Here is a 15,812-nt window from a genome sequence, read left to right on the forward strand (position 1 = left end):
GCAAGGAGCCACAGTATGATGGGAAAACCCTGAAATTAAAACCCCTTCACACTCCCCCAAAGCAACCCCCCAGGTAGCCCCATGAGTACCAAATCCAAAGAGGGCAAGCACACTCAGACAGCAAACTAGAATAAGGGATCCACAATTTTAAGGGAAATTAGAGGCACAGTACATACTGCATCTAGACCTTACCTTTCCCCAAGAGGAAAAAAGCAAGGAGCAGAGTTCAGAGCATAGCGGTGACCAATCGCATATTTCATCAGCAACGTCCCGATTGCTTCAGAAAAGGGACACTTCAGGTAGAGTAATTAGGAAACAAGTGTCCACCCCACAATGAAGGGATGCAGGGAATGCAAGGTGGAGGGACTATGTGCATGGGACTGTAGTGAGGACGGGACAATATTGATCCCAAGGAAGGGAACAGGAACAAAGAAGGACTGAAAGTAGTTTGCTACCATGGCAGAAGGAGAAGGAGAAACTAGTAGTCTCACCAGAGAGTTGCAGGACTGCATATCACACAGTGAGGACAAGAGAGAGTCAAGTGTAGTAAAGATAGAAGGGCATGACAATGACTGTACAGGACAAACCCAAAGGAGCATGGAGAAATTAGCAGCCAGGATAGAATCCATACAGCAGCATGTGGTGAACATGGGTGAACTCCTCCAAACTCAAGAAGTAAGTCACCATTTTTACGGTCTCCAAGAAAGACCACTCGTTGAACTAGATTGCACAAGGGGCACATGGAGAATGCCTAACACAATTGGTGCACGAGGAAGAGAATGAGATGTGTTCTGTAGAAGCAGGAAGCCCCAACCTACAGAGCTTGAGCAGCTACAATTCCAAAGCATCCAAGGCCAGCCGGACCCCGAAATGGGATCAAGAGAGGGTAGGAGATGGATGACTCTCCACAACAGACCCACTCAGCTAATGAGTGCCCAACCGAGTTCATGCAGCACAGGCCTCAGCCCAGTGAGACTGTAGCTGAAGGAGACAATAGCTAGCATTTTGTTGTGCCATTTGTAGAAAACTTAGCATACTGGACTGAATGGTTAGCCAGAAGAGGGGTCCTTTGACCCTAACGACATTGCAAATGCTAAAGACTACATTCTGTATGGTGCCATAACAACAACCGCCAGCGGAATGAGGTCACTTCCACTCCTACATATCTGGATGACACGAAGCTGCCATTTTGCAAGCACAACGCAGATATTTCTATTTCCTGTTCATGGGCCCCATTTAGGCTCGATGGACCCCAGCCCTTAGTCGCATGCCCAATTGAGTGTGTGTTCTCCACAGCAGTCCAGACTTATCACTTCATACATGTCCCTACAGTTGTACATCATACATTGCTTGTGTGTGTAACCTACATATTGTACAGCAGTTATTCATACACAACATGTTTTGCATGTGTATGTGTGTCCCTCACACGGTTATCTCCTCCCCTAGGTACAGACCCATGTGGCGAGGGAGGGCCCCATCTGTGTACAGACATTTGGTTGATTTGGATACCATGGTGGAACGCCACATCATTGTCACCTACAGACTCAATCATACAACAATCCATGAGCTATGTGCATTACTGGATCCTGTACTGAGATCGGCTAATCGGAATCAGCATGCCATCCCTACTGAAGTTCAAGTGCTCTCTGTACTCCATTTACTGGCCACGGGCTCATTTCAGGTGACAGTGGGCCTGGGTGCAGGGTTTTCACAGTCAATGTTTCTTGTCCAAATTCCTGGATGCATTTGTACTACACCTGCAGACATATGTAGGGCTGAACACCCTGCCATCAAGTCTGACTTTTATGCCTTTGCGAACATTCCCCATGTGATAGGTGCCATCAATGGCACCCACATAGCTCTCATCCACCCAAGACTCAATGAATAGGTGTACAGAAACAGGAAGAACATCCACTCAATGACCAATCAATTGGTGTGTACTGCAGACCAATACATATCACATGTGAATGCTATGTTTTCAGGATCAGTCCATGATTCATGTGTCCTGAGAAACAGCAGTGTACCACACATGATGGATCAACTACAAGGGGACAGAGGATGGCTCATAGGTGAGTGTGTATGACACTGGATCATTATATAGCTGGCAGCCAGGCTGTCTGCAAGTAACGGCAGTTTGTTACAGTCCTGTTTCAAACACTTTTGCAGGTGATTCTGGCTACCCCAACATGCCTTGGCTCCTGACACCTGTGAGAAATCCCAAGACAGATGCAGAGAGGAATTACAATGAGGCCCATGGACGTACTAGGAGGGTGATAGAGCCCACTATAGGTCTCCTGAAGGCTAGATTCCGTTGCCTCCATCATTCTGGGGGTTCCCTGTGCTATGGCCCTGAGAAGGTGTGTAGAATAGTGGTGGCCTGCTGCATGCTGCACAACGTGGCTGTGAGGAACGCTATCCCCCTACTAGACGTGGAGGGTGCTGTATATCCAGACCTGCTTCCTCTGAGAGGGGATGAGAGTGATGGTGAGGATGATGAGGGGGAAGATGTCCACTCCAGGAACCCGCTGATCCAACCATACTTCCAGTGACCATGAGGTACTGTTCACTGATGATGTTGTCTGCACTGCATAATGTCTGTTTGACTTATTCACTATTGGGATGTGGGGTCTGTAGTCATTGACACTGTTACCTGAAGAATAAGGTGGCATGTGCCATGGAAACAAACATGGTGTACATTTATGTTTACTCCACACAATGTTGTGCGCGGGGTACCATTCCTGCAATAAAGGCCTGATTATGGAATTGACTAGCAAATGCAATCACATTTACAATTGATTACAATGTATGTCCCCTGTCATTGTGACAGGGGACATACGAATTGGTGTACATGTGTTTTATTTGGTGTCATAAATGCATTGGTGTGCTTTACAGCGATAGGGAGTGGGCTAATGGTGGATATCCATACTAGGTACATGGGCTCAGCATTTGGTGGCAGTGGGTATGTGTCCATCTGTCCCTTGCAAGTTGCTATGTTGCTATTGGCGGGTGAGGGTGGTGTCACAGTGGCAGTGACAGTCCATGTCAGAGTCACTTCTTAGTGTGGGCTTTGTCTTGGCAGATGTTCCTGTGCCGTATCTGGGTCTGAGGGACCGTTTGAGTGTCTGGTGCTGGGCTGCACGGGTAGGGGTGCTGGTCTCCTGTGTGTCCTTTGCAGTTACACCAGTCCACTTGCTGCTGCTGATGTTGATGGCTGGTCTATGTCCTGGGCAGTGGTAGGGGCTTCCAGGTTTGTGGGGATCTCAGGCTGGGCTAGGTAGTGGTGCTACAGCATCCCTGCAATAGTGGCCATGGTGGCATTCAGTTGTTTCCACTGCTCCATGGTCTCTTGATGTTGGGCTATCTGCAGCCTTTGACTCTGTTCCAGGGTGGCCAGGATCTGGCCCAGCCTGTCTTGTGTATGGTGGTACGCTCCTAGGACCTCAGAGATCACCTCCTGGGCTGCAGAACCCCTCCATTCGCCTCCCCACTGGGCCACTGATACCCTCCCACTGGGCCTAGCCCCCTGTGCCTGTGTACCCTACACAGGTCTGGCACTACCACTTGCACTGGGGCCATCTTCATCCTGCCTGTTAGTAGGTGGAGACTCTGACCTATGTACTTGTGTTCCATCAGTCTGTGGCCTGGAGACACTGGTGTGGGGTCATTTGGCCAGAGCTGTTGTTGATGGCTGGGTGGTAGGGATGTCAGTGGTGTCCTGGGTGGGGCTGCAGGAGGGTGACAGTCCAGGACTGTGTGACAGGCCATGGTATTCCTCACTGTCCACACTTCCCTCTCCAGTGTCCTAAGTGGGGCCTCTGTCTCCATGTGGGGCGCTGGCACTCCTTGGCCTCTCCGTCAGGTTGGCATGTGTGGTGGTACCTGTGGGGGGGAACGGACATGTATGTTACATGTACTAATTTGATTAAGGATGCACAGCTCTGCCCTATTTTGTGTTGTTTATTCCGCTGTTGGGCCATGCAGGGGCCTATTGTGGGGTTGCCATTGCAGTTTGCATGGGATGTGGAGGTGCATTGTGGAGGTGTCATTGTGATTCCTTGCAGGGGTAGAGGGCTGTGCACAGGGGGAAGGATGTGGGCCTGTTAGTGTGTTTGTGGACCTGCAGGGTGACTGGATGTAGTGATTGTGGCCTGGGTGGGGTAGTGGTCCTGGTGGTAGTTGGACAGGTGGAGTGGTGCATGCATTACAGGTGTGGTGGATATGGGGTAGTTGTATATGACTTACCAAAGTCGATTCCTCCAGTGATTCCAGTGAGGCCCTCAGGGTGCAGGATGACCAGTACCTTTTCCTCCCAGTCGGTGTATTCGGGGGTGTAGGTGGGAGTCCTCCCCCAGTCTTCTGTACCGCAATGTTGTGCCTGGATGCCATGGACCTCACCTTCCCACACAGGTCGTTCCATCTCTTGCGGATGTTGTCCCTCGTGCGTGGATGGTTTCCCACTGCGTTGGCCTTGTTCACTATTGTCTGCCATAACTCCATCTTCCTTGCTATGGGTGTGTGCTGGACCTGTGCCCCGAAGATTTGTGGCTCGACCTTGAGTATTTCATCCACCATTGTTCTTAGCTCCTTATCTGTGAAGCGTGGGTGCTTAGGGGTGCCATGGTGTGTGTTGTGGCTGGTGTGTTGTGTGGATAGTGGTGAGGGTGCTGTTGTGTGGTTGTGTGTGTGACTTGTGTGATGTTGCATTCTGTGTATGCGTGTTGTGTTGTCAGTCTCAGTTGTTGTATTGGTGATGCAAAGGATTGTGGGGTGTGTCTGTGAGTGTTTTATAGTGTTGTGGATGTGTGTCAGGTGTGTGGATTTCAAAATTGCCAATGTGTGCATTTCTTGCTGTTGGGTCCACTTGCTGGCCATGGCGGTCCGTACCGCCAATGGTCGTTTGACATCCACTATCCGCTGTGGTGATTTGTGCATCATTATTTGGAGGGCAGGAGATTTGTCTGCTTGGCGGTGGTGGGGTGAGATGTGCAGCCTTTCTGCCATTAAGGGCCCTGGCGGTGGCTGGAGATAGCAGAAATTTTGGAGATTTCTGTTTTTGGCATCATTATATGGCGGGTTTCTGTTCACTGCCACTGACGGTCGTATGGTCACCGACGCCACGGCAGGCGACGGTGTTTACCGCCATGTTCATAATGAAGGCCAATATCTCTTCTAACTAGTCTTGCCCAGAGAGGATACAAAATGGAGAAGGGAAAAATTCAGACTGCAATGAAGAAGTCCAATATTTAGGAGAATTACTGTCAGCATCTGGTAGATATGTAACACCTGAAAGAGAATCCTTCCTTCGGCAAATGTCAGAGCCAGAATCGGTCAGAGGAATGCAGATGTTTCTGGGCCTCTGTAACTACGTGAGGCAATAGGTATTTGACTGCAGCACTCTAATAGCCCCAATGTTAATGGCTATCAAGCAAACAAGATATAGGGAGGATAAGATAACTTAAATACCAAGGAGTTCTACCTATTCTGCCACTGTAATGGTCAGGTGATAACAGCCGTACTCACACAGAAGTATCCCCTAGGCCACAAACCAATCACGTACTTCAGTGGGCTGCTGGACACAGTCATGAAAAGACACCATTCCTGTGAACAAGCTCAGGCCACTGCAGCACTTACAGTACAGAAGAGCACCCCATATGTATGTGGCACCATTAGCACTCTAGACAGAACATGCAGTGTTTGCTATCATTCAGAGGGATATGAGGTGATACTGTCACTACTGTCCTTGAAGTTTGTGAAGTGTCATACAGTCATTCCTGAGACATTCTTTGACCACTCAGTATTAAACACCAAGGAGGACGAGCACAACTGTGCAACACATAGGCGGTCATTCTGACCGCGGCGGGCGGTTACCTCGGTCAAAAGACAGCGGCGGTCATTCCAACTTTCCCGCTGGGCCGGCGGGCGACCGCCAAAAGGCCGTCCGCCGGCCCAGCGGGAAAGCCCCTGCAACGAGGAAGCCGGCTCCGAATGGAGCCGGCGGAGTTGCAGGGGTGCGACGGGTGCAGTGGCACCCGCCGCGATTTTCACTGTCTTCAAAGCAGACAGTGAAAATCTTTGTGGGGCCCTGTTATGGGGCCCCTGCACTGCCCATGCCAGTGGCATGGGCAGTGCAGGGGCCCCCAGGGGCCCCACGGCACCTGTTCCCGCCATCCTGGTTCTGGCGGTGGACACCGCCAGAAACAGGCTGGCGGGAAGGGGGTCGGAATCCCCATGGCGGTTCTGCAAGCAGCGCCGCCATGGCGGATTCCCTGGGCCAGGGGAAAACCGGAGGGGAACCGCCGGTTCCCCTTTTCTGACCGCGGCTTTACCGCCGCGGTCAGAATAGCCCAGGAAGCACCGCCAGCCTGTTGGCGGTGCTTCCGCCGCCCTCCGCCATGGCGGTCATGGACCGCCAGGGTCGGAATGACCCCCATAGTCTTGATGAATGCAGTCAAGCCATAGAAGATCCTACACCAGACAGCGTTGTCTATTTTGTAGATGGTTCCTCCATGATTGACCAAGAAACAGGAATTAGATACCCAGGGGCAGCGGTAGTCAGGGCTCAGTGACACAGCTCCTTGGTTACAATCCAGGTCACAGAACAATTGCCCCAGCCTGCACACTATTCAGCGCAGGCAGCCGAGCTGACAGCATTAATAGCATCTCTTAACTCAGAAGCAGGGTAAATAGTTATAATATACTCAGATTCAGCATGCGTAACAACCACTGTGAACTCCAGTATCATCAGATGGAGTAGGCGAGGGATCCTTAAATCAGATGGTATTCATGTGATGCCTTGAGAACTCTTAGAAGTCCTAATGGAGGCACTGGTGCTATCGCAGGCAGTGACAGTTGTGAGGTGTGCAGCGCACACAAACGGACAAGTTTCGTGTCCCAGGGTAATGTGCTGGCAAATCAAACAGATAAGGATGGAGCCAGACGTACACCCCCCAAAGGTACCATCAGACCCACAACCTGCCTCTTTTCCTGGTGGCTCAGACTGCCACTCCAGTGGAGGCTGAAACAAAGACTACCATAGACAAGGACACACCCCACTATAATGAGTCAACCACAGGAAGCTGCATTGTCACATTAAAAGCAGTTGTGGGAAAATAGAGGGTGCATCCAGACCAGGAGCGAAATGTTGTGTAGACAGCTATCAACAGGAAAGCCAGTTATGCCACAAGCTTGACTTATAATTGCCCTGGATCAGCTTCATTTACCAGCTTACACTTCCAGAGACCATTTGGCAACCCAATTGCAGCAAGACTGATGTGTCCCCAATTTGCATGACACAATAACCATGTTCTATCCTTTTTCCTCTTTGCTAGCAAAGTACCCCCAAATTCTAAAATCTTTCTTTTTCGAAGAGAGCTCTCTAGTAACAATGTGACCCCTAATGCTCATGCTAAGTTTTCAGACAACCTGTGGTATCAGCACATGCAGACGCCACAAATGAGTTATGCTTTATGTGCCCCTTAATTCTCTATGCTACTGGGTCAGATAGACTACACTCCATGAAGGAAGTACCACCAGACCTAACTTGCTGCCTATTACACCTCTACTTGTGTAGAATAATGATCCAAATGCAATTGATGCATGTCAGAGTACTATGTCTCTTCGTCAATGCCACAAAATACGACATGCTACCAGAAGTATTATACATCCTCACAGGCAGACAAGAGATAAGAGAGGAAATAACACATATGAGAAAAACAGGGCACCCCGCCACTGTAGATTGAACCCAAATCATCCTAGATTTAGGTTATCTAGGGGTAACACACCCACCAACCGAATGTAACAGCAATTTTGCAAAGCCCTTGCCCCCAGATTGTGTCCACAGACCAGGGCTCAGAGTCAGAGTCAGTCTTTGCACATAATCAGTGGCATCTTGACATCGAATTTGCCTGTAGAGCCATGTCTTTATGGAATGGTACTGCCATTAGCCATGATGCCATAAGGGAATGCACACCCATCTGGGACAACAATATTCCACACTATACCTGGGTTGACAGCATCGAAGTCCACAGACTGTCATGAAACTAACTTCTGTCTATTTATAATTTAGGGGTAATGGGACCATTGATGTTGCTCCGAATATTGGTTGGAAGGTCACAGTCTTCCATGCCAACATGCAGGGGGACACCTCTAGCCTTATGGACTTCCTATGACAGTGTGGAGAACTATTGTATGCCCATTCACCACCTAACTGGGGAGGAATATGTTCCATGGTAACTTTGTATGCTCCAGTTTTAGTGATACCAGGAATAAACATATCCGCTTTGCATAAGTACTAAGTGAGCCATCCAAGGACCTTTCTACATCACAACTGGAAGAGGAGAACTGCATAATACTATGGCACAAGCACCTGGAATGAAATCCCTCAAGAATACCTCTTGTTCAGTGATGCTGAGTTTTTCTTTTGAAGCATCTTCCCATTTGTCCAATCTAAGGCAATCGCTCGTTGGCTGTAGTTCCCAAGGTGGGAACATCTCAAGCTCATTAACACTAGTCCTAGGCAGAGTTGATGGAGTTCGACTCTGCTGAATTCCAGAGTTGGTTTAAAACTCTGTGGAATTCCACAGAGGCAGAGTTCTGTGACCTGGAGAGTCCTGAATGTGCCAGATCTCGGAAGTGCTGTGCTGGTTAGCCAGACGGGACCCTGCTTAGCACTTCTGAGATCTGGTGCATTCAGGAGAGGGCCGTAGGCAGTGAAAGCTGCAGTTTCAGGCCAATTGTGTGCCGGACAGCCCCGTGTGCAGTTCACATGGGACAAGCCGGTGCACAAGAGGCCTGAAACAGCAGCTTTCACTGCCTGAATTCAGGCCAGGGCCGTAGGCAGTGAAAGCTGCCATTTCAGTCCTTGTTTGTGCACCAGTGTGCACAAACAATGAAAAAGAGAGACGAGATAAGGACTTACTTAGGTCTTCAAGGGGGTCTACCTCTCCTTGTCAACAAGTCCAGACTCTGCAGGGGTTGCCTCCCGACTCTGGGTCCTCTGCTCCTGTGTGCACTGCAGCTCAGTTGTGGGCTGCACAGCACAAGGGCAGACTGTCTGCACTTTCATTGTGCAGCCCATAACTGGGCTGGAGTGTGCATCAGTGAGCTCCGCTGGTGGGCTTACAGAGTTTTTGGACTAACTCCTCGCTCCAAGCAGAGCGCAGAGTTCCAAAAACTCATTTAGCTCTGCAGCGGAGCAGAGCTCCTCTAACACCCCGAATTAACACCATAAATTAGGGCTTCAGGAAGAACTGCATGCCTTGAGGATAACGGTTCAACACCACTGTTATGTACTGGACCTTATGACGGCCATGCAAGTGGGTGTCTGTAAAAAGATAGTTACCACATGCTGCAGGCTTATTATAGCAAATGACGCAGAGAATGGAACTTTCTCAGAAGCAAAACAGACACCTCAGAATTTATAACTATAATGATAGATGGGTGTCTGTAAAAAGATAGGTACTGCATGATGCATGCTTATTCCAGCAAATGACGTAGGGAATTGAACTTTGTCAGACGCAATACATACACCTCATAATTTACAAACTAAAATGATAGATGAAGGAGGTGCCCCAGATAGTTGGTTTAGTAGTTGGTTTTCAGCACTGCCATCCTGGATGTTGGGACCGTTGGGGGCTCTGTTACCAATGACTGTGATCTTGCCACTGATATACTGTGTAATACAGGCAATACTAGCATGTGTTAGGAGAATAGGCACCAAAGCAGGAGGATGTTTTCAATTAGCACACCAACATAAGAAGTGAATTCCCATGGCAATATGTATCACCTGGTACCAAAAGGCAAACCAAGATGTAGATAAGTAGTTGAAATATCAACTAGAGGGTGGAACGTTGTAGGAAATGTAAAAAATAAGCCCACTACTGTGAATATGAAATGTGAAAACATTGCACAACATCAAGCACTGGTAGAGGCCATACCGCTCTTCACAATCAAAAAGCAGTTTAGACCAAACCAACACAAGCAAGCTGAAATGTTCATGCAAGGATGTAGCGGAATAGGGAACACAAGAGGGTCAGCTGCTAAACACCAACTTGTGTCTGACCAACCTGCAGGTACTTACGACATTAGCCCAAGAGTCACTGGCACACTCTCCGTGGCTACAAACAGATCACAGACTGATTTGACACTAGACACATAATTGAATTAGTCCAAAGCACACAGGTGTGCGACTTACAGTCGGTGCAGGGAAGAAACCAAATTCCAAGCACCCGGGAATGCTATCAGCACACACTTCAAACAAATTAGATTTACAAAAGAGCGCATATGCATTCATAGGTCAAAGAATGCTCGGTCATAAACCTTTGTCAAATGTATAATAAAGAGCGAGTAATATCTTAACCTAGGAATTTTAGGTTATGGGGGTCACATCTTTTTTAGTGTTTTCCATTTTAATCGTTAACTTGCAAGCCATCATGTGTAATAAAGTATTGTATTGAATTGTATAAAAAGGGCCTGTCTGTGAACAGTAGAGGCAGGTCGTGCAGGGCTGAGGTGCAGTCCACAGTGTTTTTCTCCCCATCGTGATAACGAGTATCATCTTCTATTAATTGTGTCATGTCATTTGGGGTCTAAGATATATATTTACAATACAGAAACATATTTTTATATAATCCTGTGTGGAGTCTCATTTGTGGTGTATTTATTGTGTCACTGGAGTGAGTGTGTTGTGCAAACGCTTTACATATTGCCTCAGGGGATAAGCCTGACTGCTCTGTGCCAAGCACAAGGGGATGAGCACAGGTTATCTTTGGTGTGTAACTTACCTGCCCTGGCTAGAGTGGTGGGTTCTGCCTGGCTTAGGTACATACCCTACTCAACCAGAAACTCCATTTCTTACATGAATCAAAACAAACTACTTATTTGAGAGTGCTAGTGGACTCTCAGAAGCCTTGCAATGGCAACAGATATCTTTTGTCCCCAGAGTATAAATTCCTCATGTTCTAGAGTGTTGTTTGCTAGATATATAGTTGCTGCAGCCAGAACCTTGTTGCCAGGAGACTGGAGGTTATCATGTTTTCATCAGAAGTTATCAAAGACTTGTTGAATTCGGAATAGTCTGGATAGCACTTGAGATTAATGATTTAGACTTTGATTTGCACATTAGTATTAGCGTCATCTTTCCAAGGTTTCATTGGTTTATAGGTGAAAAGTAATAATCTTTTTTTTGTAGAAATTGTTATTGTCATTTGATAGAACCCAAGACACAACATATGTAATCAATATATATGTCCCAGTAACCTACCCCCCACCCCCAGAGCTTTCCTTCAACAACCACATAGGATAATACATAGGAGATCTGCAGTAGAAGGTGAGAACATTTTGATGTGAGTGTGTTGTTAGATATGCAAAACATTTTGCCTACACTATTACGCACTTCTTTGAGACGCCTTCCAAACACCAGAACAATGCTCCCACAAACTTTAGCACATCTGGGCCTGTCTCTGCCCTGAGACAAAGGAATGACCTTCTGCATTTGAACAAATGTCTTGCAGATGTTTCTCACTATAGAATAGCATCGAAACATTTCAGATCTTCACAGAGGTTTTCTTCTTCGCCACTCGGATAATTTTTCATAGCCAATGCCTGCTTCCCACATGCTAGCAATGTTTCAGTCAGGGCAGTGATGTCACAAAGGTGGAATTGAGTGTGTTCCAATTGTTGGTGACTGTGATTGGACCCCAGCTGCGAGCAATGTGCACCACGGAGAGTCTAGAGCTTCAGGGGGACTTGTTAAACTCTCGGTCTTACAACGTTTTTCGGTAAATAGTGTCTAAAAATAGAATGGAGAGACTGCGGGCCAGCGGGGTAGGGCAGCTCTCCTACTCTGTCAATAAAACGGTAACTAGACCATAAAATTCTAAAAGCGACTGGACTAGTTCGGTGTGGGACAGGAAGAAGTCTAGTTCTAAGATTTGGAGCGAAGGGACGTGGGATTACATTACAATACGAATGTTCAATCATCTTGCTGCTTTGATCTGTCCTTCCCCGTCGCAGGCTGTTTTTTCGTGTTTGCCGTTTCTGAATTGTCTGTGCTTGGATTCGCTTCCAATACAAGTAGGGCTGGTTTAAACCAATCCCGAGAGAATTGTGACATCATGGAAATACCCTATCAAGCTCTAGGTGGAGGAATTAATTCATATTTTGGGGACTCTTTTGCTGCAGGCTAAAGCTCGAGCTATTAATTTCATCGCTCTAATTGGGCTCCTCTGACCTGAAAACTATGGAGAGTTGACAGTGTTGGAAAAGAAGGGACCAAACATTATGGATCTGCCACAGTTGCCTGGAAAATAGTTGATGTCAGGATGTCTGCGTTTGGAGACATTCACTGACCCACATTGGGAAGTTCTTAATACATTTTAGACAAATTGTTCTATTCGAAGTTGGAGTAAATGTGGAGCTGCTGGGGCTGCGGGGACTTCTCACAGATTGCAGTCAGAAGCAAACTATTAAACGCTTTTTCCATTCGCTCTCTTAAAATATTTCATGCAACGTTTTGCACAGCTTGCCCCCAGAAGGGCCCAGCACACTGCTGCTCACTGCTCTAATAATAAGAACAGCCGCACATCAACCTCACAGATGTAACCTATGTGGGCCTACCAGTGTTCATAAATTGCGCAAAATGCTTTTTCTACATCCAGCAAGAATAAAATCACATTTAGGGTGTGATTCTGACCCCGGCGGTCACGGACCGCCGGGGCCAGGGTCGGCGGGAGCACCGCCAACAGGCTGGCGGTGCCCCTCAGGGCATTCTGACCGCGGGTGGTATGGCCGCGGTCAGAAAGGGAAAACCGGCGGTCTCCCGCCGGTTTTCCGCTGCCCTATTGAATCCTCCATGGCGGCGCAGCTTGCTGCGCCGCCAAAGGGATTCTGACACCCCATACCGCCATCCTGTTCCTGGCGGTTCTCCCGCCAGGAACAGGATGGCGGTATGGGGTGTCGTGGGGCCCCTGGGGGCCCCTGCAGTGCCCATGCCTATGGCATGGGCACTGCAGGGGCCCCCGTAAGAGGGCCCCAAAAAGAATTTCAGTGTCTGCTTTGCAGACACTGAAATTCGCGACGGGTGCAACTGCACCCGTCGCACCTTCCCACTCCGCCGGCTCAATTCTGAGCCGGCGTCCTCGTGGGAAGGGTTTTTGCACTGGGCTGGCGGGCGGCCTTTTGGCGGTCGCCCGCCAGCCCAGTGCAAAAGCCAAAATACCCTCAGCGGTCTTTCGACCGCGGAGCGGTATTTTGGAGGGGGGAAGTCTGGCGGGCGGCCTCCGTCGCCCTCCAGACTCAGAATGACCCCCTTAGTTTTTTGGAAAAAGGTACTACTATACATTGTGCAAATGTATTCTTTACAGCTGTGGAAGGTGTTTATTTACCACCTTATAAAGAAGTTCTTACAGCCCCTCATAAAAAAAAAAATCATTTTGCTGTAGTGTATGGATGTGATTATTGGGTAGTGTGTGAGGGCACACGTAGGCTCTCGTTATGAACATGGTGGTAAACACTGTCAGCAGCCGTGGCGACGGTGGACAGAAGACCGCTATTGACGGTGAACAGAAACCCGCCATATAATGATGACAAAAACTGAAACCACCAAAAATACTGCTATCTCCAGCCACCGCCAGGGCCCTTGTCGGCAGAAAGGCTGCACACCCCACCCTGCCACCACCAAGCAGACAAATCCCCGCCCTCCAAATAATGATGCATAAATCACAGCAGCGGTTAGCGGATGTCGAACAATCATTGGCGGTACAGACCGCCATGGCCAGCAATGGGACCCAACAGCAAGAAATGCACACATTGGCAAATTTGAAACCCACACACCTGACACACATCCACAACAATATAAAACACTCACAGACACACCCCACAATCCTTTGCATCGTCAATAGGACAACTGAGACTGACAAAACAACACGCAGACACTGAACGTAACATCACACCAGTCACACACCCAACCACACAACAGCACCATCAACAATATCCACACAACACGCCACCCACAACACACACCAAGGCACTCCCTAAGCACCAACGCTTCACAGGTAGAGAGCTTAGAACAATGGTGGATGAAATACTCAAGGTCGAGCCACAAATCTTCGCCAGGAAGATGGAGTTATGGCAGACAATAGTGAACAAGGTCAATGCAGTGGGAAACCATCCACGCATGAGGGACGACATCCACAAGAGATGGAACGACCTGCGCGGGAAGGTGAGGTCCATGGCATCCAGGCACAAAATTGCGGTACAGAAGACTGGGGGAGGACCCCCACCTGCACCCCCAACTACACCGACTGGGAGGAAAAGGTACTGGTCATCCTGCACCCTGAGGGCCTCACTGGACTCACTGGAGGAAGGGACTTGGGTAAGTCATCTACAATTACACCATATCCACCACACCTGTAATGCATGCTCGACCTCTCGAACTATCACCAGGACCACTACCCCACCCAGGCCACAATCACTACATCCACTCACCCTGCATTCCCACAAACCCACTAACAGGCCCACATCCCTCCCTCTGAGAACAGCCCCCTACCCCTGCAAGGAATCACAATGGCACTGCACCACCCAAAAGGCACCTCCACATCCCATGAAAAATGCAATGGCAACCCCACTATAGGTCCCTGCATGTCCCAACAGGAGAAGAAACAGCACAAAATAGGGCAGAGCTGTGCATCCTCATCCGATTTAGGAAATGTAACATACATGTCCATTCCCCCCCCACATGCACCACCACCCATGACACCCTGACGGAAAGACCAAGGAGTACCAGCGCCCCACATGGAGACAGAGGCCCCACTCAGGAAACTGGAGAGGGAAGTGTGGACAGTGAGGAATACCCTGGCCCGTCACACAGTACTGGACTGTCACCCTCCAGCAGCCCCACCCAGGATACCACTGACACCCCTACCACCCAGCCACCAACATCAGCTCTGGCCAATCAAACCCACACCAGTGGATCCAAGTCACAGGCTGGTGGAACACAAGAACAGAGGACAGAGTCTCCACCTACTAACAGGCAGGATGATGAAGTCCCCAGCACAAGTGGTACTACCAGACCTGTGTAGGGGACACAGGCACAGGCAGCTAGGCCCAGTGGGAGGGCATCATTGGCCCAGGGGGAGGCCAAGGGATGGATGCTGCAGCCCAGGAGGTGATCTCTGAGATCCTGGGAGCATACCACCATACTCAGGACAGGATGGGCCAAATCTTGGCCACCCTGGAACAGAGTCAAAGGTTGCAGATAGTCTAACATCAAGAGACCATGGAGCAGTGGAAACAACTCAATGCCACCATGCCCACCATAGCAGGGGTGCTGCAGCACCACCATCTAACCCAGCCTGAGACCCCCACAAACCAGGGAGCCCCTACCACTGACCAGGACACAGACCAGCCATCTAAACCAGCAGCAGCAACGGGACTGGTGGCACTGTCAAAGAACACACAGGAGACCAGCACCCCTGCAGCCCAGCACCAGACCCTCAATCGGTCTCTCAGACCCAGATATGTCACAGGAACACCTGCCAAGACCAAAGCCCCGGCCAAGAAGTGACTGACATGGACTGTCTCCCATGTGTGCTACTGTACCACCGTCCTCACCCGCCAAAAGCAACATGACAACTTGCAAGTGACAAATGGACCTATAACCACTGCCACCAATCTCTGAGCCCATGTACCTAGTATGGACATCCATTATTAGCCCACTCCCTATCTCTGTAAAGCGCACCAATGCCTTAAGGACACCAAATAAAACACATGTCCCCTGTCATATTGATGAATCAATTGTAAATGTCAATGCATTT

Source organism: Pleurodeles waltl, chromosome 4_1 (genome assembly GCF_031143425.1).
Source record: "Pleurodeles waltl isolate 20211129_DDA chromosome 4_1, aPleWal1.hap1.20221129, whole genome shotgun sequence".
Lineage (NCBI taxonomy): Eukaryota > Metazoa > Chordata > Amphibia > Caudata > Salamandridae > Pleurodeles > Pleurodeles waltl.